Source organism: Rhipicephalus sanguineus, chromosome 5, assembly GCF_013339695.2.
Source record: "Rhipicephalus sanguineus isolate Rsan-2018 chromosome 5, BIME_Rsan_1.4, whole genome shotgun sequence".
Lineage (NCBI taxonomy): Eukaryota > Metazoa > Arthropoda > Arachnida > Ixodida > Ixodidae > Rhipicephalus > Rhipicephalus sanguineus.
In genome coordinates, this window is record NC_051180.1 from 200,438,684 (window position 1) to 200,463,660 (window position 24,977).

The 24,977-nt window shown below is 47.4% G+C and overlaps 1 non-coding gene across 1 annotated transcript; it reads right to left on the bottom strand.

The window, feature by feature from the left end:
* Positions 1-779: 779 nt before the first annotated feature.
* On the bottom strand, positions 780-851 carry Trnat-cgu (transfer RNA threonine (anticodon CGU)). Its single transcript has one exon. It is a non-coding gene; the product is annotated as a tRNA-Thr (tRNA).
* Positions 852-24,977: the final 24,126 nt, after the last annotated feature.

Here is a 24,977-nt window from a genome sequence, read left to right on the forward strand (position 1 = left end):
CTGGGCAATATGGAAGATACATGTATCTTCGATACTGTCTTATATACTCTTTGGGTATCTTGTATCTGTATCGTGACACATCTCCCAAGGCGTTTATCAGTATCTGTATTTCCGATACATTGGACATTGTATCGCGTATCTTAACATACCAGATACTGCGATCAACACCACGGTGCGAAACAATAAACGTTGGTTGAACTCCGCTTCTCAAGCCGATACTGCCCCCACTAAGACACCAGATTAAAACTAAAGACAGTGACATTATTTTATCTTTTTGCCAGAGTTTTCTAGCGAGGGCAGGCGATGACCTCTGAGCATCCCTATTGAGGGAGGAGAGTCACGTGGTGGACCTCGCGTCGTCTCGACATGTAAGCGCGCGAGCGTCTACGCCCAGAGGACATTTTGTTTTCACGGTTTCTTTTTTTTCTCTTTAGTTGTGTCGGTGCTATGGCACTAGGCTCTTAGCCACTGTGCTGTACCACGTACTCCAATGCATGCTGTGTATATTGCGCAAATTCTGATGGCGCTTTAGTCTCGTTATCGAATTAATCTTGCGTTGTACTTCGTTACGAGGTCTAAAGAATGCAGGATAATGGGTTGCTTTGCGTCTCGTGGCTTTCACACATCGGCGATTTAAATGACCTCGTCGATGCAAGTTTGACTTACATATGAGATTAATGAGAAATAACGGACAATAACGCCAAGGAAAGTATAGGGGGTGTTATCTGTAGTATATAGAATATAAATGTGAAGAAAGTTAAGTGGACGAAAAGATAACTTGCCGCCGGCAGGGACCGAACCCGCGACCTTCGAATAACGAGTCCGATGCTCTACCACTGAGCTACGGCGGCGGTCATCCTCCCGTCCCCTTTATGGGGTATATATGTGCATTTGAAGCTTGGAGTGTTAGTCAGCGCCAATCGCAGCCATGGCGGCGAGTGTGGAACACTTTTTTCGCCTGTTGGCGTCACGTAGCACGTGATCTTTTTACGAGCTGGAAGCTGACCAATAATCCCTCGCATACTACCTGAAGGCATGAAGTCTGCCAGAGCGAGACCCTCGCTATGAATGAGGTCGCAGGTTCGGTTGCTGCCGGCGGCAAGTTATCTTTTCGTCCACTTTACTTTCTTCACATATATATTCTAAATACTACAGATAGCACCCCCTATATTTTCCTTGGCGTTATTGTCTGTTAGTTCTCATTAATATTGTGTCTGACAAAGAAAACGAGCCCTTAAGAGTCATCTCCTTTCCTTCATTCATAGAGAGGGTCTCGCTCTGGCAGACTTCATGCCTTCAGGTAGTATGCGAGGGATTATTGGTCAGCCACCAGCTCGTAAAAAGATCACGTGCTACGTGACGCCAACAGGCGAAAAAAGAGTGTTCCATACTCGGCGCCATGGCTGCAATTGGTGCTGACTAACACTCCAAGGTTCAAATGCACATATATACCCCATAAAGTGGATGGGAGGATGACCGCCGCCGTGTACAAGATACCCCTTCCTTGTGGCAGATGCTACATAGGACAAACCGGGCGCTGTCTTAATGACAGATTGCGAGAGCACCGCGCGGCAGTTGATGCGCAGGCAGCGGGGGGACATTTGGCGGACCATTGCCGCCGGTGTGGTTGTGCTCCAGAACTCAACACTACATGTGTGCTTAAGAAAGGCAAGGACCAGGCAACGCGAGAAATTATAGAAGCGTTTGCTATAAGTGAGAATGAAAGAAAATGTGTCAGTGTTGCGTCGATAGCCTTGTCTCGTAAAGAGCTTGACTATCTGAAAGGAAATCTTGCGCATGTAAGGTGGGAATACGTGGTGATGCAGGTATAAGGAAGTACCTCGGAGTGTGATGGTGCGCATGCGCTCATGTCCGACGGTTTTTTGGCTTTTTATGTTGTCTGTAGTAATAAATAAGTTGATGTCTAGCTCCCGTCCTGTGTATGTGTTCCTTACTTGTGTCTACGTCTGGTTTTTTTGCGCTACAAATATGTGTACTAGTGATTCAAACCAACTAGCCCGCATCACCGCCTTGACTGCTCTATTTGCATGTACAAAGGGCCCTGTTCTCCCTTCTTTTCTGTGTGCCAATGCGTCGGTGGCCTTGGTCAACCTTCTTGCCATCACCACGTGCCGAGCGAGAGTGTGCACGTTCTGCTTGAACAACAGACTGGTACCACTGGAGGTGCAGGCTGTCTTCGCTCCGTTCCAGGCGTCTGAAAGATATTCCAGGAGAATCACCAAGATGTTGCACTCCGAACTGTGGCGACAGGTCAGGTTTCTTCAAGTGTGCTTACGCGTGTCCGTTTCTTCGGGTGGTACTGGTGGACGAGAAAGATACTTTGCGTTTGGTGTTCTTTCTCGCGAAGCTGCTTATGGGTCCGAACTTCTCTGGAAGGCGTATCTACCGGTGTTATGTGCGTGGTAAAGGTCGCGCCAGAAAGGGAGGACAACCACGGGAAAAGTAGAATACCTTGGTGTAGAGCCACTCCCCCAGGATGTGGAATTTGTACTCAAACATGGTCCGAAATTCGCGAGTGAGCCAAACGAATCCCCTGTAGAAATGCTGTCGCTAGTCAGGAAGGTAGCCGTTAGTGCAAATGAGTAAGATAAGGGTAGGTGTATAGCTGAGGGTGTGGATTGTTTGATTTCTAGGCCTGAAGGCAAGAACAGAAAGCGGCTTCCGGTGCGTAGGTGTGTTGAGTATTTGCGAGGAAGTAATCTTGCGCTCCCCCGCCTCTCGACGGGGAGGATACCAGAATCTTGAAAGAATGCCAACATCATCTTGATCCATAAGAAAGGGGACGTCAAGGACCTGAAAAATTACAGGCCCATAAGCTTATTGTCCGTTGTCTACAAGCTATTTACAAAAGTAATTGCTAACAGGATTAATACGACATTAGAGTTCAATCAACCAAGGGACCAGGCAGGATTTCGTACAGGATTCTCAACAATAGACCATATTCATACTATTAATCAGGTGATAGAGAAATGCGCGGAATACAACCAACCCCTATACATAGCCTTCATAGATTACGAGAAGGCATTTGATTCGGTGGAGACATCAGCAGTCATGCAGGCACTTCGGAATCAAGGCATCGACGAAGCCTATATAAACATAATGGAAGAAATCTACAGCTGATCCACAGCCACTATAGTCCTCCATAAAGAAAGCGACAGAATCCCAATAAAGAAGGGCGTACGGCAGGGAGACACGATCTCTCCAATGTTATTCACCGCGTGTTTACAGGAGGTTTTCAGGGCCCTAGATTGGGAAGAGTTAGGGATAAGAGTTAATGGAGAGTATCTCAGTAACCTACGATTCGCTGATGACATTGCATTGATGAGTAACGCGGGAGACGAATTACAGCTCATGATTACTGAACTGGATACGGAAAGTAGAAGAGTAGGTCTGAAACTTAATATGCATAAAACTAAAGTAATGTGGAACAATCTTGGCAGAGAACAGCGCTTTGCGATAGGTGGCGAGACACTGGAAGTTGTAAAGGGGTACGTCTACTTAGGACAGGTAGTAACCGCGGAGCCGAACCACGAGAGTGAAATAACTAGAAGAATAAGGATGGGTTGGGGCTCATTCGGCAAGCATTATCAAATCATGAATGGTAATCTACCACTATCCCTCAAGAGGAAGGTATATAACAGCTGCATCTTACCGGTACTTACCTACGGAGCAGAAACCTGGAGACTTACAAAGAGGGTTCAACTTAAACTGAGGACGACGCAGCGAGCGATGGAAAGGAAAATGATAGGTGTAACCTTAAGAGACAGGAAGAGAACAGATTGGGTCAGGGAACAAACGGGGATTAAGGATATCATAGTTGAAATCAAGAAGAAGAAATGGATATGGGCCGGGCACGTAGCACGTCGGCAGGATAACCGGTGGTCATTAAGGGTAACTGACTGGATTCCAAGAGATGGCAAACGCGTGAGGGGGGAGACAGAAAATTAGGTGGGCAGATGAGATTAAGAAGTTCGCAGGTATAACGTGGCAGCAGAAAGCACAAGACCGGGTTGATTGGCGGAACATGGGAGAGGCCTTTGCCCTGCAGTGGGCGTAGACAGGCTGATGATGATGATGATGAATCTTGCGCTGTTGATAAGCGATAAAGAGGGAGCGTTCGTTGTTACATCTATGTCAATGTACGGTAAAAAAGCACAAGAAGCGATCACAAAGAACTTCAAAGCTGCAAAAGTAGTTCCAGCTAAATCTAAGAGACAGGCGCTGGCACTATGCGAAAAGTTGAATTTGTGTCGCCTACGAAAGAGTGTACTTGCGGCTAAGAAAGGGTCACTTGAGATTTTTTTCACGGCAAAAACTCATAAAGATGGTGTTCCCTTTCGCGCAATAATCACAGAGAAGGGCACGTGGCAGGTTGAGATTTCGAAGTACCTCCAGCGAAATCTGTCGGGTCTGAAGGTCACAGATCCCTTTTTGGTAAAGAATTCTGATGAAGTGATAGAATTTTTCCGGAAATTATAGAGTCCTTCGGAGGAAGTTTTTGCCTTTTCCGTCGATGCCGAGGATCTTTTTTATTCTATTCCTCAGCAAGAAATTCTCAGGGTGGTAAGAGATGCCATCGAGGAGTCGGACCCTTTGAGCTTTCACAGCTCCTGCGGGCTATCGACTGAGAGGTTTTTAGAATTACTATCCTTTTATCTTGCGAACACATATGTCTTTTTTAATGACCGGGTTTTCATACAGAGGGAGGGTGTTTGTATTGGACCGAGCATAGCTCCGATTTTAAGTACATTGTTTTTAGCCGATTGTGACAGACGCGTTGCTGCGCACATTGACCAGGCTCCCAGAGCAGCAATTTTTAGATATGTTGACGATTACCTGGTGGTGATAAGGGGGGTAGAACCTATTGTACGAGAAAAATGTGTCCAAAGTATTCTAAATGTGTTTAGTGCATGTGCAAAAGGCCTCAAGTTTACGCATGAAATGCCGGAAGGGGGGAGTATCCAATTCCTCGATGTGTGTTTTGAGATGCCTGAGAAGCACGTGTGCTGGAGCTACAAACCACATTCAAAAAAGGAAATGCTCAGGTATGATTCGGCCCATTCGAAACTAATAAAAAGGGGAATTGCTGTCAGCTGCCTTAGGGCGGCCCTCGCAAAGTCATGTGACCACCTTGTTGGTCAAAGTTTGCAGCGCCAAGTAGAACGCCTCGAGAGGGCGGGTTTTTCCAAGGAACTCATCAGTTCTGTGGCAGAAGTCCTCCTAAATGAGGCGAAGACTGAAGGGCGGGCTCGATCCAGGTCCTCTGGCAAGCCAAGTGCGTGGCCTGTAGCCTTGCCATACATTCACCGCTTCTCCCATCGGCTAAAGAAGGTGGCAGCAAAATGCGGTGTGTCGGTGGTTTTCTCTGCTCCAGAGCAGCTGGCCCGTATGTGCCCCGTAGTGAATGGTCGCAAAGAAAAAAGTGCGTGCTCCAAAAAGCACGCGACACCGTTCGTACCTTGCGAGATGGGTGTCGTGTACAAGATACCCCTTACTTGTGGCAGATGCTACATAGGACAAACCGGGCGCTGTCTGAATGACAGATTGCGAGAGCACTGTGCGGCAGTTGATGCGCAGGCAGCGGGGGGACATTTGGCGGACCATTGCCGCCGGTGTGGTTGTGCTGCAGAACTCAACACTACACGTGTGCTTAAGAAAGGCAAGGACCAGGCAACGCGAGAAATTATAGAAGCGTTTGCTATAAGTGAGAATGAAAGAAAATGTGTCAGTGTTGCGTCGATAGCCTTGTCTCGTAAAGAGCTTGACTATCTGAAAGGAAATCTTGCGCATGTAAGGTGGTAATACGTGGTGATGCAGGTATAAGGAAGCACCTCGGAGTGTGATGGTGCGCATGCGCTCATGTCCGACGGTTTTTTGGCTTTTTATGTTGTCTGTAGTAATAAATAAGTTGATGTCTAGCGCCCGTCCTGTGTATGTGTTCCTTACTTGTGTCTACGTCGGGTTTTTTTGCGCTACGAATATGTTTACTAGTGATTCAAACCAACTAGCCCGCATCACAGCCTTGACTGCCGCCGTAGCTCAGTGGTAGAGCACCGGACGCGTTATTCGAATGTCGCAGGTTCGGTCCCTGCCGGCGGCAAGTTATCTTTTCGTACACTTTACTTTCTTCACATTTATATTCTAAATACTACAGATAAAACCCCCTATACTTGGCGTTATTGTCTGTTAGTTTTCATTAATATTGTGTCTAACAAAGAAAACGAGCCCTTAAGAGTCATCTCCTTTCCTTCATGATATGAGATTGACTTATATGCAAACAAGATTCGCACATCTATAGCACCACCGGTACAGATGCTGGATTTAACAGAGCAAGCATTCACTTAACAGAAGCTACCTTGGCGTACGTCTCGTTTTTTTTTATTGTGATAGCAATTACATGGACATTCTCGGCGGGTTTATGCCGTCGCCGTTGCCGTCGCCATCATGTCCTGGATATGTATATATATGTACATATAAATAAAAGCCACAAAGAAAAATAGACGAAAAAAATCCCGACGCGCGCCACCGGGATTCGAAACTGCGACCCCTATCTCTGCAGCGCGCTGCATTAAACAACTCGGCCACACGCCACCGATTGTTTAGCATACCAACGGCGAGCTATTTAAGTACACCATTTAACGCTAACGGCACGCAGAGCTCGGAGGTGTTTCTGTGTGCGTAGTATCAGCTGCAAGATTGCACCGAAGATCGCGCTTGAAAGCAACGCTCCTACATTTTCCTTCAGTTTGAAAGCTGCCCTTATGGCGCGCACTAAAAAGTAGCCCGTTTCTGTACCCACTGGCGATGTGGAGCGCCGAGTAAACAATGCGTCGAACGCCACCGCGCGGCAGGAGACGCGGAGAAGTCACTCCACGCGCAGCCCGCCGCAGTTTTAAAGAAAAAGAAGCCTAAGAGCGTTGTGTTGTAGCGCGCTGCTCAAACACGAAGTAACAACCCTAACAGTTGTTAGTTCCTGCTCGTCCTGTGTGCATTCTTTTCGAGTGTCCTCCCTTGTGTTTGAGCAGCGCGCTGCAAGTGTCGAGCTGTGACCGTTGTTAGTTCGCGGTCGTCCTGTGTGTGTTATTTTCGTCAGTACTTTCCGCTCGAGCGGCGCTTCGCAAGTATCAAGCTCCTTGCCGTTCTTTGCGTTACATTCCAATTTGTTGCTATCGCATTCATTGCTTCGCCGTTGCGGGGAAACTGTGATTTTTTATTCAAAGTTCTCAAAATCATAATTGGATTGTGAGCACAAGTTCTAAGTTGTCCTTTTCCATCCCATACATGACCTATGTCTCTGTATTGATTTTTTTGGTTCTGCATACGGCAATATGTCATTAGCGTTATGGAAAGGTAAGCTCTCTGCTTTATTCTTACTTTTTGCGGCCTGCGTCATTTCTGCTATTGTTTACAGACTTATATTCTACTTAAGTTTACTCTTATGCCAAGGCGTCGTTGAAAACAAATATATAATAATCTGCGCGTGCTTGGAGTATACAGCAACAAAAATTCTGCTTACTGCTTAGTAAAATAGCGAAATTGAGTACTCATTATATAACGTAAATTATTAGGAGCCATCTCAAAGATGTTGGCAAACGGATTGGAGAAACGTTGTTATACAAAATGCTCAATTTTTCTAATGAGCGTCTTAACGAGTCGAACACACACGCTATTTTGCATGAGCACCCGTAAGTCGCGGCGGTCGCACTTCGATACCCGTGTGCTTATATTTAAGTTTTATAACACCACGTGGTCGAAATTTCTGGAGCCCTCCACTATAGTCTCTATCATTATCCTATCGTGGTTCTGTGGGACATTAAACGCAACAATTATTATTAGCTTTTGGGGGTGCCGCCTACATCGTGTTCCTATACTATTTCGCTGTGTTTGGTGCAGAACCGCTTTTCTTTTTTACTTAGTCATATTTGTTTTTCTTTTTTAGTCTCCTCTAAATATTTTTACTGTTACTAATCACCAGGTAATCGAAGCTTAAGTTGCAATATAGTGTATATAGGGGCGGTGTCCTGAGGCACTTTGTGCAACTATAGACCACGTCTGATACGTTTTCTGGGCTGCATATGTTCTCTCATAAAAGAAAAATTCTTAAAAGATCGCGCATACTGCGAACGTCGCCAACGAGCGCTTTACGCCAGCAAATAAGTAAAATATAAAAGTAACTGCAGTTTTATGTCCTCTACGTAAATACGATGAGTCGCAAAGAATGTCGCTACCAGCTTCTCGCTGGTGCATACCTGTCCGATGAACAGGTATTGCGAGAACCGTGATACCTTTACGGGCAAGGTAGAACTTAACAACGGTATTTGCGCCATTGTGCGGAGGCTTCTTATTGAAGTTCTTGTGAATAGGTAGCATCCCGCTAGCTGGTCAGCAAGCAGAACAGTGGCTCCACCCAATTACAAAAGCGGCAAGCAAAAACCGTTATCAGCGAAGTGTATAAAGAGCTGTCATGATAAGCAGCTAAACCAACCCGAATAACTTCTTTCGGAATGCAAGTAAGATACCTACAGCAAGAAATACAAAACGTTTGCGATACAACAGACGTTTCATTCATATGAAACAAAATTGGTCGCAGTAAATGAGCTTTCAAGCGAATATTTTTGTGCAACGGCGTTTAGTGCTACATTAGAGCATATACAAATATATATAAACAAATTTCCGAATGTATCGAGGTATCTTAAGATACAATTGGAATGTATCGTATCCGATACAATCGGCGTTATGGTATCTTGTATCTGTATCTCAAATACTTCTTGCCTGAATATCTTGTATCGTATCGCGATACAATTTCAAAGTGTCTTTGCCCAGTCCTGCTCGTGGGGTATGCTTCTAGCAAGCCTATCTCCACATAACTGGCGGCCAACGTTGTACACGATTTAACGCTGGCGGTACGGAAAGCTCGGAGGCGCCTCAGCATGTTCTCTTTGTTACCTGCGAGATGGTACGAAGGGGACGCTTTAAAGGTCGTCGCCCCGTTCGTTCTTCGCCGGAGTTGCGATGAGCGCGCGCCGTCTACCTGTACCACCTATACTTTGCCCTACCAGACGTGGTCGCACGTGCGCGAGCGCTGATCTCGTGAGTGTCTGTGTGTGTGGGAGGGGGGGGTGTACATGCGTCTTGTGCTTTCACCGGAAAGTTTTTGTTGTAGTTACACAGCGCGCGAAAGTCGCTTCGATCGCTGCAGCGGCCGCGTTTGAGAAAGGAGTGAGCGGCTACCCCCGCAGGGGCGTCTGCGCGAGCAGGCGTTTGGTGTGTAGCGACACCACGGACCCGAGCTAACGGGGGTTTTCCAGCCCTCCCATGCCTAGCCGTGCGTGGCATTGCCGTGTCCGGGGAAAAGGGGATCCTGGGGGTTGAGCCGACGCCGGGTGATTGGACCTTTAAGGCCCCCCGGCTGAGGCAACACACCCCTTTGGCCCCGGCTTCACGTAGACGGCACCCCTGGGCTGACCCACCCAGGGGAAATCGGCAGTCGCCCTTTCCTATCTCTCTGCCTGCACATCTTCGCCTTTCTCTCTCTCTTTTTGACTTTCCTTTCCTCTCCTCTCTTCCAGTAACTTCACTTTTTTCCTGGCGGCAAGGGTTAACCTTGTGTGGGTATCCAACCTTGGCTACACCATATTTGGTTATAGCGGCCATGTACAGCTGGCGTTTGCGTTTCCTTCGTGTCTCGTAGCGTCCCCTCGTTGGGCTCGGTGGTGGGCGGCTGGTATGGCTGCTGAAAATACACACTTCTCATGGGATCGCCGAACCCTTTTCCAACTGATCGTACCCTCAAAAGGGTGCGCACCGATGCCACTTTCCTGCTCTCGCCAAAAAGCACGGAAACATTTCCGAAATTCCACATCATCCATTGTGAACAAGCATCCACAAAAGCTCGAGCAATCTCTCCATTTCTTGTGGCAAAGTGTTTAAGGCAAACCATCGGAACAGGTTATAAAGCCACAAAGCTGGCAAGTGGTGACCTGCTGCTTGAACTCAAAGATAAAGACCAGTATGACAAACTCGCGCACCTTGTGGCATTTGGTGACAACCCTGTCTCGGTTAGCGCCCATCGAACAATGAACACTGTTAAGGGCGTAGTCTCTGACGATGACCTAAAGGAACTGACTGAAGAAGAACTGCTTGATGGATGGAGGGACCACAACGTAATCCATGTGCAACGCATCAAAATCAGACGAGAAAACACAGAAATCCCGACGAAGCACCTAATACTTACATTTAACTCCACAACTCTACCTGACACCCTCGAAACTGGATACGTCAAGCTCCCTGTCAGACCGTTCATTCCAAACCCGCGACGTTGTTTTAAATGTCAAAGGTTTGGACACGCGTCTCAGAGCTGCCGAGGGCAGCTTACCTGTGCAAGGTGCGGCAAAACTGGTCATTCTGCGGACGAGTGCAGTGATGATGTATATTGTGCGAACTGTGATGGTCCTCACCCAGCGTACTCCAGAGCTTGCCCAGCCTGGAAGAAAGAAAAGGAAATAATAACTATCAAAGTAAAGGAAAACATAACCTTCCGTGAGGCGCGCCAACGTATTTCGTTGACATTTTCAAACAGACCATCTTTCGCCGAAGTGGTGCACAACGGCCTTTTGCGGTTGCCCGGACCACGCGCAGTGTGCCGAGGCTAGCGCCCCCTGCCCCCACGGTGGGTTCAGCCAATGCTGTCCTGCCTCCCCCCAAATCGGCCGTACCAGAGGCCTCTGCAACGTCTGGCAACAGCCAGGGCCGTGTAGAGACCAAGAATGTCCCTTCGACATCGGGCATGGTGGGGTCGAAGGCCCCGCCTCAAGAGACGAAGCCTAGACGACGTACCGGTTGCTCGTTAGAGCGTGTGTCCAACGCTTCAACTGAAGCTATGGACACTACACCTAGTCAAACGGCGCAGGCAGCGCCTAAGGAGCGGCGAGACTCCCTCGACCGCTCCAAGAAAGAGAAAACTCCAATTACAGGGCCTGAAAAGGCTCTGTAAATTGAGCCTACCGCCTTTCTGACACACACAGCACAGGTTAGTTTCAGGATGGATACGATAATTCAATGGAACGTCAGAGGCCTATTGCACAACCTCGATGACGTCCAAGAACTTCTAAGAAAGTTTCAAGCGAAAGTGCTGTGTGTGCAAGAAACGCACTTAAGTTCAAAACACACAAACTTCCTCCGACAACACATTATTTATCGTAAAGATCGCGTGGATGCTGCTACATCATCTGGTGGTGTAGCCATCATAGTCGATAAGAGTATAGCAGTCCAGCATTTGCCACTCCAAACGGCCCTTGAAGCTGTGGCCGTTCGAGCCGTACTTTTAAATAAACTCGTTACGATATGCTCCTTATATATTGCGCCACATTATCAGCTCCACAAACACGATTTAGAATCATTAATAGATGAGCTTCCAGAGCCCTTTTTGATTCTTGGTGATTTTAATGCACACAATGTCCTGTGGGGCGATTCTCGCTGTGACACACGAGGACGTCTTATTGAGCACCTCCTTTTTACGTCTAGGTTATGTCTCTTGAACACGAAAGAGCCCACATATTTTAGCCTCGCAAACAAATCATACTCCGCGTTAGATCTAAGCATTTCATCACCGTCGCTTTTAACTTATTTTGAATGGAATGTTCTTAAAAACCCATATGGAAGTGACCATTTTCCGATAATTCTGAGTACACAATCTCAAAGTAACCCTCCTCCGCAGGCCCCTCGGTGGAAGGTTGACTCAGCTGATTGGGAACAGTACCGGTGTCTTTCTCAAGTGACGTGGGCTGACATGTCCACCCTAAGCATTGATGATGCTGTAAAATATTTTACAGCTTTCCTACTTGATGCCGCTTCTAAATGTATTCCCCAAGCGAGCGGCATGGATTCCAAGCGACGGGTTCCCTGGTGGAACGATGCATGCAGGAGTGCGCGGAGGAAGCAGAACAAAGCATGGGCGTTGCTTCGCGATTCTCCGACACCAGAAAACTTGGAAAACTTCAAGCACATCAAATCACAGGCAAGGAGAACGCGCCGACAAGCTAGACGAGAGAGTTGGACAAAGTTTATATCAAGTGTCAACTCGTACACAGACGAGGCAAAAGTATGGAATAGAGTAAAGAAGGTGAACGGTCAACAAACGTACTCACTACCATTAGTAGATACCCGGGGTGAAAGCTTGGAAGATCAAGCTAACTCTTTGGGCGCACATTTTCAACACATTTCTAGCTCTTCACATTACTCCGAAACCTTCCAAAGATACAAATCACGTATAGAAAAACAGAAGTTAGAACGCAAATGTTCAAAAAATGAGGCATACAACCAACCTTTCTGCTTAGCAGAACTGCAGGCGGCATTAAACTGCTGCAATAAATCGGCCCCAGGTTCTGATCGCATTATATACCAGATGCTGAAACACCTATCACATGAAACACAAAATACCCTCCTTTCGCTTTACAACGCCATATGGTCCTCCGGTGAGATCCCATCTGCTTGGAAGGAAGCTATTATAATTCCTTTTCTAAAACAGGGAAAGGATCCATCGTGTGTTTCAAGTTACAGGCCGATAGCATTAACAAGTTGCCTTTGTAAAGTATTTGAAAAAATGATTAACTGCCGTCTAATACACTTCCTTGAATCAAACAAACTGCTTGATCCCTATCAGTGCGGGTTTCGAGAAAGTCGTTCCACAACTGACCATTTAATATGCATTGAGGCACAAATTCGCGAAGCATTTGTCCATAAGCAATTCTTTCTCTCAGTATTCCTCGACATGGAAAAAGCATACGATACAACATGGCGGTTTGAGATACTGAGAGACCTCTCACACCTGGGTATACGAGGCAGGATGTTGTCTATAATCGAAAGTTATTTGTCCTATCGCACATTTCGTGTCCGAGTGGGAAATGTCTTATCCAGACCATTTGTTCAGGAAACTGGAGTGCCACAGGGTGGTGTCCTCAGCTGCACACTTTTTATTATAAAAATGAATTCTTTGCGTCTGTGCATTCCACGCAGCATATTTTATTGTGTATATGTCGATGACATCCAAATAGGTTTTAAGTCGTGCAACCTTGCAATGTGTGAGCGGCAGGTACAGCTTGGTTTAAACAAGGTGGCCAAATGGGCAGAAGAGAATGGGTTCAGCCTCAATCCACAAAAAAGCACCTGCGTTCTATTTACCAGAAACAGATGCCTGCACCCCGATCCCGACATTGACCTGCATGGTCAGCGGCTACCCGTCGAAGTGGAACACAAATTCCTAGGTTTAATCTTGGATGCGAAGCTAACTTTTGTGCCATACATCAAATATCTTAAAAAGAAGTGCATGAAAACAATGAACATTATAAAAGTGCTGTCACACACATCATGGGGCAGTGACAAAAAGTGTCTCATTAACTTATAAAAAAGCCTTATACGCACACGCCTAGACTATGGGGCCATAGTGTACCAGTCTGCCACGCCAAGCGCTCTGAAGATACTGGACCCCGTCCATCATCTAGGTATCCGTCTTTCTACAGGTGCATTCAGAACAAGCCCTGTGGAAAGTCTTTACGTGGAATCAGACGAGTGGTCGCTTCACTTACAGAGATCATACTCCTCTTTCGTGTATTTTCTCAAAGTGTATGCAAACGAGGAACACCCCACATATTGTACCATAAATGACATATCCAGCTCTCAACTGTTTGAAAACCGTCCTACCGTGCGAGAGCCCTACTCACTGCGTGTGAGAGGTTTGGCAAGGGAATTTTCAGTCCCGCTCGTCGAAAACAGCCTGATGGCTCCAGCTATACAGCTCCCACCGTGGCAGTGGCAGCTTATAGACTGTGACCTGTCCTTCGTAGAAGTCACGAAGCACGCCCCTGTTGCACATATTCGTATGCACTTTTTAGAATTACAGCACAAGTATTCTTGCTCCGAATTCTATACTGATGCGTCGAAGTCTCATTCTGGCGTCTCTTACGCAGCGGTTGGCCCATCCTTTTCGGATACCGGCTTGCTACATCCTCAAACAAGCATATTTACGGCAGAGGCTCACGCAATATTGTCAGCCGCTAAGCGTATTGAGGAATCAAAACTACCTAAAGCTGTTATATACACAGATTCTTTAAGCGTTGTGAAGGCTTTAAAAACCTCTAGAATTCACAAAAATCCTCTGCTTGTTAAGCTGTACTCTGTCTTGTGTGGAATTTATGCATCCAAGCAGCACGTCGTGGTATGTTGGGTGCCAGGCCACCGTGATATAGAGGGCAACGTACTGGCTGACCGGCTTGCCTCATCTGTTCACACAGACGCCGCCAACACTTCCGTGCCAGTTCCAGCATCGGACCTCAAGCCCTTTTTAAGGAGGACACTCAGAGCTTACTGGCAGCGCTCGTGGGATCGACAAACTCAAAATAAGTTACACCTTGTCAAGCCGCAGCTTGGTAATTGGCCACCGGTATCAAGGTCACGTCGTACAGAAGTCACTCTCTCCAGACTTAGAATAGGTCACACATACAGCACACACGCACACCTTCTGTCGGGTGGTGATCCACCTATGTGCGCGAAATGTGGTGAACCACTTACCTTGCTTCACGTTATGATACAATGCAACGAATTAGATGCTATAAGGAAAAAACACTTCCCATTAGCCTACCGAGAGCATGTTCCATTACATCCTTTGATGTTCTTAGGCAGGGAACCGCTTTTTAAATACGAGTCGTTGTTCGCGTTTTTAAAGGAAGTACATACTTTTCATATCATATTCCCAGGCAATCCGTAGCACGACCTCTCAACAGAGGCTGCTGCTGCGGTAGCTACATCAGAGAAAGCACCTGCCTCGCGGCCCTTGGACACAAGGGCGTTGACGAGGCACCCGTGCTAATGCCAGGCCCCCATATATTTTTTCTACCGCGACCACTTGAAATTCATTGTAACGGACACACATTTCACGTCGCTGTCATGCTTTTAATACTTCTATGTTTTACCCGCCTTTAGCGCGCGGAATTTTAGGCCCATATACAGCCACTTACCATAACCATCGTTCATATTTATTATCATGTCCTGGCGCTCTTTGGCCATCAAATGGCCCTTGCGCCAATAAACAACATATATCATCATCAGTGAGCGGCTAGGTCGAAGAGCCAAAATAGGGGCTAGTTGGTTGTGCATAGTCAACACTTACAGCGCGCTGCTCAAACACAAAGAAGTAACAACTGTGATAGTTGTTAGTTCGCCCTCGTCCTCTGTATACCTGCTCGTTCGTTTCGTGCGTCCTTCTTCGTGTTTGAGCAGCGCGTGTGACACTCCAATTCGTTGCTATCGCATTCATTGCTTCGCCCTTGCGGCGAAACTGTGACTTTTTATTGCACACCCTAATGACGTTAAGCGAGGCTCTGCAAAGCAAGGCTTTAGGGAAGCCTGCGTATTGAAGACTGTGCACTTGGTGCCTAAAACTGCTTTCCACTTGGTGATGGTATGAGTGCGTTAAAGCTGCAGGAATGAGCGATGCTTTGCTCACTTCTTGTCAATCACGTTTTGAGAATACTTCTGAGTCGTGACAGAGCCTCACTGATGCCAGGCACGTAAGGCCCGTATTCGATAAACTTGTTTCATTGCTGGATGCCGATTCAGCAGCCATTTTTTGATTCTGCGCATAAAGCAGAATAATAGCCGTTATTGCACAGTTCTCGGCATATCGTTAGAAGCTCCCTTTGGAGTTCGTCTTCACTAGGGTATAAGCGGGTGGAACGATGAATCAATGGCGACACGACAGATGTCTTGTGCCCGACAGGGTGGTAGGACGCAAAGTCGTGATAAGGACTAGTGTGCTAATATCTGCTACATTGGTTAAACGGGAAACTTCACGCGACGACTGACAGAGCACAAGCGAGATGTTGAAGATAATTGCCAGTGTCTAACGCACTTATGGAGCATGTGCGCAAGAGTTGCTACTGCGCCGCTTGGGAGCATGCCAAAATCATCGCTAAGGAAAGAAACGCGATTGCTACTCGAGTCTCTGCTGGTACAGACGACATAAGATGCCGTTGACAAGACAGACGGAGATATGCCTCGAATTTTAGTCGTTCATAGCCGACACGGAACTCAGGGGCCTTGTGGAATATCTCGAAGGCAGGGCCGCCGTTGTTCCGAAGGTTTTCAAGCGAGCACGGGCGTTGTTTTTCGTGGGAAACGGCGTTCTACAAAGGAAGAGTTTCTGGCCACTTGGAGCCAAGTACCTTCTCGTGATGCATTCAGCATTGCGATCAGAAATCTTTCAGGCCCTGCTCGACGAACCGACGGCAGGACACCTCGGTGTTTCCCGCACGCTCGCAAGCACACAGGAAAAGTACTACTGGCCGCGCCTTGCCGCCGACGTCACTCGCTACGTAAGGGCATGCCCACACTCTCACCGATGGAAGACACCACAAATAAGACCAGCAGAATTTCTCCAGCCGGTCAAGCCACCTGGCTGACCGCTCTAGGAAATCGGTATGGACCTACTGGGGCCGTTCTCTACATCGACTTATGGAAATAAATGGGTCGTCGTAGCTAACGACTACCTCACCCGCTACGCCGAAACAAGGGCCCTACCTAGAGGCAGTGCAGCCGAAATAGCCAAGTTATTTCTTGAGGACATTGTCCTGCGTCATGGCGCTCCAGAGACCCTCATCATCGACAGAGGTACAGCCTTTACTCAGAGCAAACTCAGGCGATCTTGAGATACAGCCAGACAGCCATCGCCGGACCACCGCCTACCATCCACAGACCAATGGCCTCACTGAGCGTCTAAACAAGACCATTGCCGACATGCTGGTCGCGTATGTTAACGTCGAGCACAAGGCGTGGGATGTCATCCTTCCGTACGTGACCTTCGCATGCATTACGGCCGTACAACAAACGACGCAGCTGTCGCCGTGCAAGTTGGCCTACGGAAGGAGCCCGGCAATGACGCTTGACGCAATGCTGCCAACTACCACCGAAGAAGACAACCTCGACTTTGCTTATTTGCAACGCGCCGAAGAAGCTCGACAGCTCGGCCGCCTGCGTATCAAGAACCAATAGAGGATCGACAGCTGTCACTATAATCTTCGGCGACGCCACATGGCGTACAAACCCTGTGACCATGTGTGGGTCTGAATAGCGGTACGCCGACGTGGACTCAGCGAAAAACTTCTTCGGCGATACTTCGGGCTATACAAGGTGCTTCGACGTCTAGGTGCACTGGGCTACGGGTTTGTTCCGGACGGCATCACCAACTCTCAGCGGTGCAGAGCACGATGTGAAGTCGTTTATGTCGTGCTGTAGAAAAAATCCAAACTCTTCTTATGTCGTGCGCCTGAAGCCGTTTTATACGCGTGGAGGAACCTGAGGACTGTGCTTTTTTTGTTGTTCTTTCGAGTTGCCTGCATTTTTTCACTTCCACGTTTTGTTTTACTCATCGGGACGATGTTTTTTCAGAGGGGGACATTGCCACGCCCGTTTCTTGCTTTATTTTTATGTATTCGAGTTTCACCCACAAACGCTGTTAACAACGCTCGGCACAGACCGCGCCGCAATGTTCGTGAAGGTTCATGATTGTCTGAGATCATTCAGTCAAGATTACGCGCACGACCCGAATAGTCGTTTTTTCGAGAGCTTTAGCGAGCGCCAGCGATAGCGCTAGAACCTTCGATGCCGCGTGTATAAGTACAGAGGCACCTTTACTGATCACATTATCGACGGCCGACGCTCTCTTCGCCGCCATCAGCCTGTATTGGTTGTTGTCATGGTCGTGGACATGGGTGAGCACCACTCGGCCTGTTTGCCAATCACTACCGGGGTACTGCAGGTAAGTGTGTTGCGCCCTTTGCTGTTCCTCTTGTACGTTAATGACAGTGTTGATGTTGTTAAGCCGAATGTTCAAGTAAGACTTTCCGCAGACGATTGTGTGGTTTTTAAAGATATCACCCGCGCTAGTGACCAAGATGATCTGAATGAAAGCCACAGTTAAGTTTTCCATTGGCGCAATCAAGGGGAGATGACCTTGAATGTAGAAAAAAGTGTCTTTTTGCCAATTTTCTGAAAGAAAGCACTTCTAAATAGCGTCTCTGCACTTTAAAAAGTCACCAACTATAAATATTTAGGCGTCACTATTTGCAACAACCTGTCCTGGAACCTTGATGTGCAAAACAAATCTTCTTATGCCTTCCGAAAGATGTGTTTTAAATACAAACTTCAACATGCCCCAGCCTCCGTTAAACTTCTCGCTTATAACTACTTAATTCGACCGAAGATCAGGAAATGCCTGCATTGCATGGTACTCTTACACACAATCAAACATAAAAAAGCTCGAGTGAATTCAAAGACAGGCGGTCCGGTTTGTTTATAACAAGTTTTCAACATCGACTCACCAAGTGAACTAATGCAGTCTAATGATATTCCGATATTTGAATGGCGTTGAACAAAATTACGGATCGACTTCCTTTCACAGTTACTTACTAACGAACTCTCCCTCGACCCGGCAGTCTAAGTCCACTAATGACGAACCCCTTAGTTTCCCCGAAAGAACCTACTCAAGTACTCTTTTTCTTTCCGCGCACCGTTTTTGATTGGAACAACTTACCTCTATAGGCGCTATATTAATGAGACCTAACAGACAATAATGCCAAGTCACAGTTTCGCAGCAAGGGCGAAGCAATCAATGCGATAGCAAGAAACTAATGCTGTACGAAGTGAGGCTCGCCAATGGATACTCTCACTTTGAACAGCGCTCCTGTTGCAAAGGCGGCCGAAGCAGCGAAGGAAACTAGCGTGCTTCAAGTGTCGAGCTGTGACACTTGATAGTTCGCGCTCAACTTCTGTTTCTTCGTTTAGCGGCGTCCCTTGAGCTCGAGTGACTTTCGCACGCTCTGTAACATGAGCGCGGACATCACGGTGAAAGCTCGAAACATCCCTCTTCCCCTCACCACGAGAAAACCGCGCGAGCAGTTCAGCGAGCTCGCAGCAAGCAAGCGAGCTCGCTGACGACTTTTAAATCCGCCAGTCGCGCTCCTCGCGCCATCTCGCTAGTAATGAAGAAACGCTTATAAGCGCCTGCCGTCTCTGAGTCCTGCCAGTGGTAAAGGGTGAGTATATAACGCTCGCCGTTACCTACCTGAAGGGTCTGCGCTTTCTGGCGTAGTGGTTAGCGCCACGCGCTGCGGATCAGCAGGTCGCTGGTTCGATTTCGCGCTTTGGAAGCATTTTTCTGAATTATTTTTCTCTGGGACTTTGACATATATATATATATATATATATATATATATATATATATACTTACACACATACGGTGAATGACGGCGACAGCAAAATCCAGCCGAGACTGTACATATAATTGCTATCGCAATAATAACACCCCTTATACTTTCCCTGGCATTATTGTCTGTTAGGTCTCATTATTATTGTGCCTAACAAAGAAAAACAAGCGCTTAAAGGGCTTCTTCTTTCCTTCATTCATAGCAAGGGTCTCGTTCTGGCAGACTTGATGCCTTCAGGTGGTATGCGAGGGATTATTGGTCAGCTGCCAGCTCGTAAAAAAGTCACGTAATACGTGAAGCCAACAGGCAAAAAAAAAGTGTGTTCCACATTCGCCGCCATGGCTGCGATTGGCGCTGACTAACACTCCTAGGTTTAAATGAACATATAATTACGTGACGGCACACAGGGAAGGAGTGCGTATTTACAATATATTTACACCACGCTTGAGCGTTAGACAAGATGGCGGAGAGCGTGCCGCACACAGCAACATCACATCGTCTTCTTTGGTGCCTTCCTTGCCTCGGCAGTGTGAAACATTCTTGTAACATGGCCCCCGGGTGGTGAAGCACCGTCTCGGTGCTTTCTATGGTGTTGCTGAGCGGTAGAGCTTAAGGCGGGACACATGAACAGTGTCTGTAGGCAGCGAAACGGAGGCAGATGCAGACTCGAGAGGGCCTATCTCGTAGGTGACATCGGTCACCTGGCGCAATACGCGATATGGGCCCGAGTATCGGGAAAGCAGTTTTTCAGAAAGTCCAACACGCCGTCTCGGGGTCCACAACAGCACAAGTGAACCCGAGGTAAAAGAAACGTCGCGATGATGGGCGTCGTAACGCTGCCTCTGGTGGTCGTGCGAAGCTAAAATGCGCTGACGAGCGACTTCTCGTGCTTCGCGAGCTCTGGTGATAGCATCACGGGCGTATTCAGTCGGCGCATCGACGGCTGCCGGAAAGATGGTGTCAAAAGGTAAAGTTGGGTCGCGGCCAAGCAAAAGATAGAAAGGTGAAAAACCAGCGGTATCGTGGCGTGAGGAATTATAGGCAAATGTAACAAAGGGCAATGCAACGTCCCAGTCATGATGGTCAGAGGAGACGTACATAGAGAGCATATCAGTTAAAGTCCGGTTGAATCGTTCAGTCAGTCCATTAGTTTGTGGGTGGTAGGCCGTCGTAAATTTATGTTTCGTCTCGCAGGGGCTAAGCAGGTCATCAATAACTCTGAAGGGAAAATAGCGTCCACGATCTGTGAGGAGTTGGCGTGGGGCACCATGACGAACGATGACGTCGTGCAGGAGGAAATCGGCGATATCCGTGGCACAGCTGGTTGGTAGAGCTGGTGTAATGGCGTACCGGGTTGTGTAATCCGTCGCGACAGCTATCAACTTGTTTCCGGAAAAGGTGCAGGAAAAGAACCTAGGAGGTCCAGGCCAAGTCGGAAGAACGGGTCAAAGGGAATATCAAGTGGCTGGAGGAGACCGGCGGGACTCATAGCAGGTTTCTTCAGTCGTTGGCACTGGTCGCATGCGGCGACGTAGCGGCGGACGGAACGATGAAGGCAGGGCCAGTAAAATCGACGTTGTACACGGTCGTACGTCCGAGAAACACCAAGGTGACCGGCAGTGGGGGCGTCATGTAGCTGGCCGATAACGCTCGCACGTAGATGAGAAGGCACGACAAGGAGCAGTTCGCGTCCATTGGTGTGGACGTTGTGACGGTACAATGTACCGTCCTTAAGCACAAACAGTCGGGTAGACGGATCGGGCGTCGGAGAATTTAGTTTCTCAATTATGTCACATAAGACGGGATCTCGACGCTGTTCATCACAGATGTTGCTTAAAGCGGAGAGGGAGAGTACACACGGTGGCGCTTCACCCAAATCCTCAGGAGGGTCCACTGGATTGCGGGACAAGCAGTCAGCGTCATGGTGTAAGAGGCCAGATTTGTAACACACGGAGTAGTTATATTCTTGGAGTCGGAGTGCCCAGCGACCAAGACGCCCATTGGGATCCTTCAAAGACGAGAGCCAACAGAGTGCGTGGTGATCGGTTGTGACGCTGAAATGTCGACCATGTAAGTAGGGCCGAAATTTGCCTACCGCCCAAACGAGTCCAAGGCACTCCCTTTCGGTGATTGAGTAGTTCTGTTCGGCTGCGGAGAGGAGACGGCTCGCATAAGCGATAACACGGGCGCACCCGGTTTGATGCTGGACGAACAAAGCACCGCTTCCGTGGCCGCTGGCGTCGGTGCGGACTTCTGTCGGAGCGGAAAAGTCGAAATGAGCCAGAATAGGTGGTGCGGTTAGCAACGTGATGAGTGAAGAGAACGCCGTAGCCTGCGCAGTGCCCCAGGAGAACAGGAAATCTTTCTTCAGTAATCCTAGAAGTACATTTACAGCGCAAACGTAAAGACGCACCACAAAGAAAGAAACGACACACACAAGCGCTTGTGTGTGTCGTTTCTTTCTTTGTGGTGCGTCTTTACGTTTGCGCTGTAAATGTACTTCTAGGATTATGAACCAACTAGGCCCAAAAGAAGTAAACTTCAGTAAGTCTGTGAGAGGGCGTACGACGTCCGCAAAATTGTTCACAAAACGTCGAAAGTACGAACAGAGACCGAGAAAGCTGCGGACATCCTTCGTGCAGGTCCGGACGGGGAAGTTCTGCACGGCTCGAACTTTATCAGGATCAGGGCGTACGCCAGAGGTGTCGACAAGATGACCCAACATGGTTAGTTGCTGTCGTCCGAAGTGACACTTTGACGAGTTCAGTTGGAGACCGCCATTGCGAAGAACAGAAAGGATGGAGGAAAGACGTTCGAGGTGCGTTTCAAAGGTCGGGGAAAATACTATAACGTCGTCAAGGTAACACAGGCAAATTGACCACTTGAACCCGCGCAAGCGAGTGTCCATCATCCGCTCGAAGGTGGCCGGAGCGTTGCATAACCCTAAAGGCATGACCTTAAACTGGTAAGGGCCGTCTGGTGTCACAAAAGCGGTCTTTTCGCGGTCCATGTCGTCGACAGCACTTTGCCAGTATCCTGACCGAAGGTCGATGGAGGAAAAGTACTTAGCGCCGTGGAGGCACCCCAGGGCGTCGTCAATGCGCGGTAGCAGGTAGAGGTTATCTTTTTATTTTTTATATCTTTTTATATTTTTAGGCGGCAAGTTATCTTTTCGTCCACTTTACTTTCTTCACATTTATATCCTAATTGTTACAAATAACACTCCCTATACTTTCCCTGGGATATTGTCTGTTAGGTCTCATTAATATTGTGTCTAACAAAGAAAACGAGCCCTTAAAAAGTATTCTTCATTCCTTCACTCTATGGAAGCTGTATATTTGACTATTTTACTTTTTACACCTGCATGTTTCAAAGTAGTCTCTTAAAAAATGTGTTTTCCGTCTGTTGCAGTGTGCTCAAAATTGTATCGTTCAACTTACAAGATTGTTTTAGTTCTGTTGACCTAATGTGTTCTACCCACCCTGCATAGACTTCGTGCCCGCAGTAGGTATTAAATAAATAAATAACTAGTCTGACCTTTCGTTTCCCGGGCACAGGTTCCCCAAAATAAAGAATTTCGTCTTGAACTTGCCGACTGCTGCCTTCGTCAACGTCACGACCACGTGATAATATACTGTGTGCATAACTGGACAACGGCGCTGCATTGTGAACACGGAACCTGTACCGGTTACAAAACGTCCGAAACTATTCCTTTTATTTTACTTAGCCATTCACCGTAATTTTTGTCATGTGACACATAAATACCGTACGCGGAAGCTATGAATCACGTAGTTACTATATTGCGCGCCGGCGCGTGAGCAAAAATCACAGCATATCCACGGAGTGAATGATGATGAGTGGGCGAAGCTGCGGAGGTTCATCGGTAAACCGTGAATCTTCCGTGAATTCTGCCCAGTACATCATCACCGACGTGAGATCGGGCGCGTTTATACTAAAGGTTCGATGAGAGTTATGACGACTTGCAGCTCACTTTAATTTTACATGTACGCTGTGAATTTTCATTGTTTAGAAAACCATTGCTTTAGAAAACATCTGGCGTCTTTCGTTAAGCAGCTGCGTCTTTTCCGTTTTGCTTTAGAAACATCTGGCGTTCTTTCATTTCGCTTTTACAAAACATCTGGCGTCTTTCGTTGGTTTATTTCATCAATCAACGGCGTTTTGAACAAAATTTTTATTGTTTAATCACGCACAGGAGAAATCTCACCAGGCACTACTTTGGAGGTAAACAATGGCTGCTAATGGGAAGGAGAGACAGAAGAAGTCGGCTTTTAGCTAACACTTACACTTCTACTTCTACTAACGTTTCCTACTGGAACATGCCAATGGCTGCTAATGGGGAATGAGAGACAGAAGAATTCGGCTTTTAGTTAACGCGCACGCTGCGAATTTTTTATTGTTCAACAACGCACAGGAAAAATCTCCCACCGGCACAACCTTGGAGGTCAAGATCTGGTACTAGCGTTACGACTGGTTACGCACTACGACTACGACAACTACGAGGGACGAACGGGTGCCGCCTTAAGGAGCTTCGCCCCTAAAAAATGCAATGTGCCTCGCGCGCCTGGCTACCGCGAGAGGACGCGTTAACCAAGGAATCCGTTTGCAGTGGGGAGAAAGCAGAGCGCACGTGGTATTTCTTAGCGTACAAGGAAGAATCAGCGGGCGAATTTTCTGAATGCACTGAAGGCAAGTATTTTTTTTTCTGTTACTGCATTTGTTTTGTCGAATTTACGAAGGAAAGCACCGCAGCTGCTCAGTTTTCCATTCCAAAACCCTTTCTCCCTTTCAGCTCGGCACATTCAAAGCTGGTTAAACGTAGCATTGTAAACCTTACCTTGAACGGACATGTCCTCATGAAATGTCCTCAGAAGCGTTAGGACAACAGGTGAAGCGCCTGGTAGCCGCAGGCTATCCTGACTTTGGAATCGCTGCTGTCGCAGAGAGCATGCGCAGAAAATTTCGAGCATGCGATAAGGAAAATCATGAACCTGAAAAGGGCGAAAAAGAAAAAGTTGCTGTCATTCCATATATACACTGAACATCTCATAACTTGGAAAGAATCGCGCAAAAATCGAACATTAATCTGGTGTTTTCTGCTCCTGCAAAATCAAACAGTATTTGCCGCTTTACGAGGCTTATATAATTCAATGAACCGGAAAAAAAGGTTGTGAGAAGAAGCACAGAACTAGGTATATCAATTGTAATAAAAATGTTGTGTATCAGATTCCTGTCACATGCGGTAGATATTATGTAGGTCAGAAGGGTCGTTGTGCTAACGATAGAATGAGAGAGCATGACAGAAATGTAAAACGCGCACAAGATGGTTGGTTAGCCATCCACTGTAGGCCATGCACGTGCTCACCTATCTTTGAGAAATCTAGTGCAGTCAGTAAACACAGTGATCGCCTAACACGTGAAGTTGTTGAAGCGTATAAGACTGCGCAGTTGGGTGAAAATTGTGGCAGCACCCCGTCAATCGCATTATTGCCCATGGAAATGGAGTATCTACGGAGGCGTGTGTGGTAATTTGTCTCGGTTGTGTTGTTCGCGGCCTTCTGCGCTATATCCAGTGACGCAGTATTATGTGAGTGGTTATCATGTGTATTTATAGCGATGCACTTTGTTTTTTACAATCAATTTTGTTGAGAGTCCACCGCTGTGTGCGTTTCCTTCCTGTGT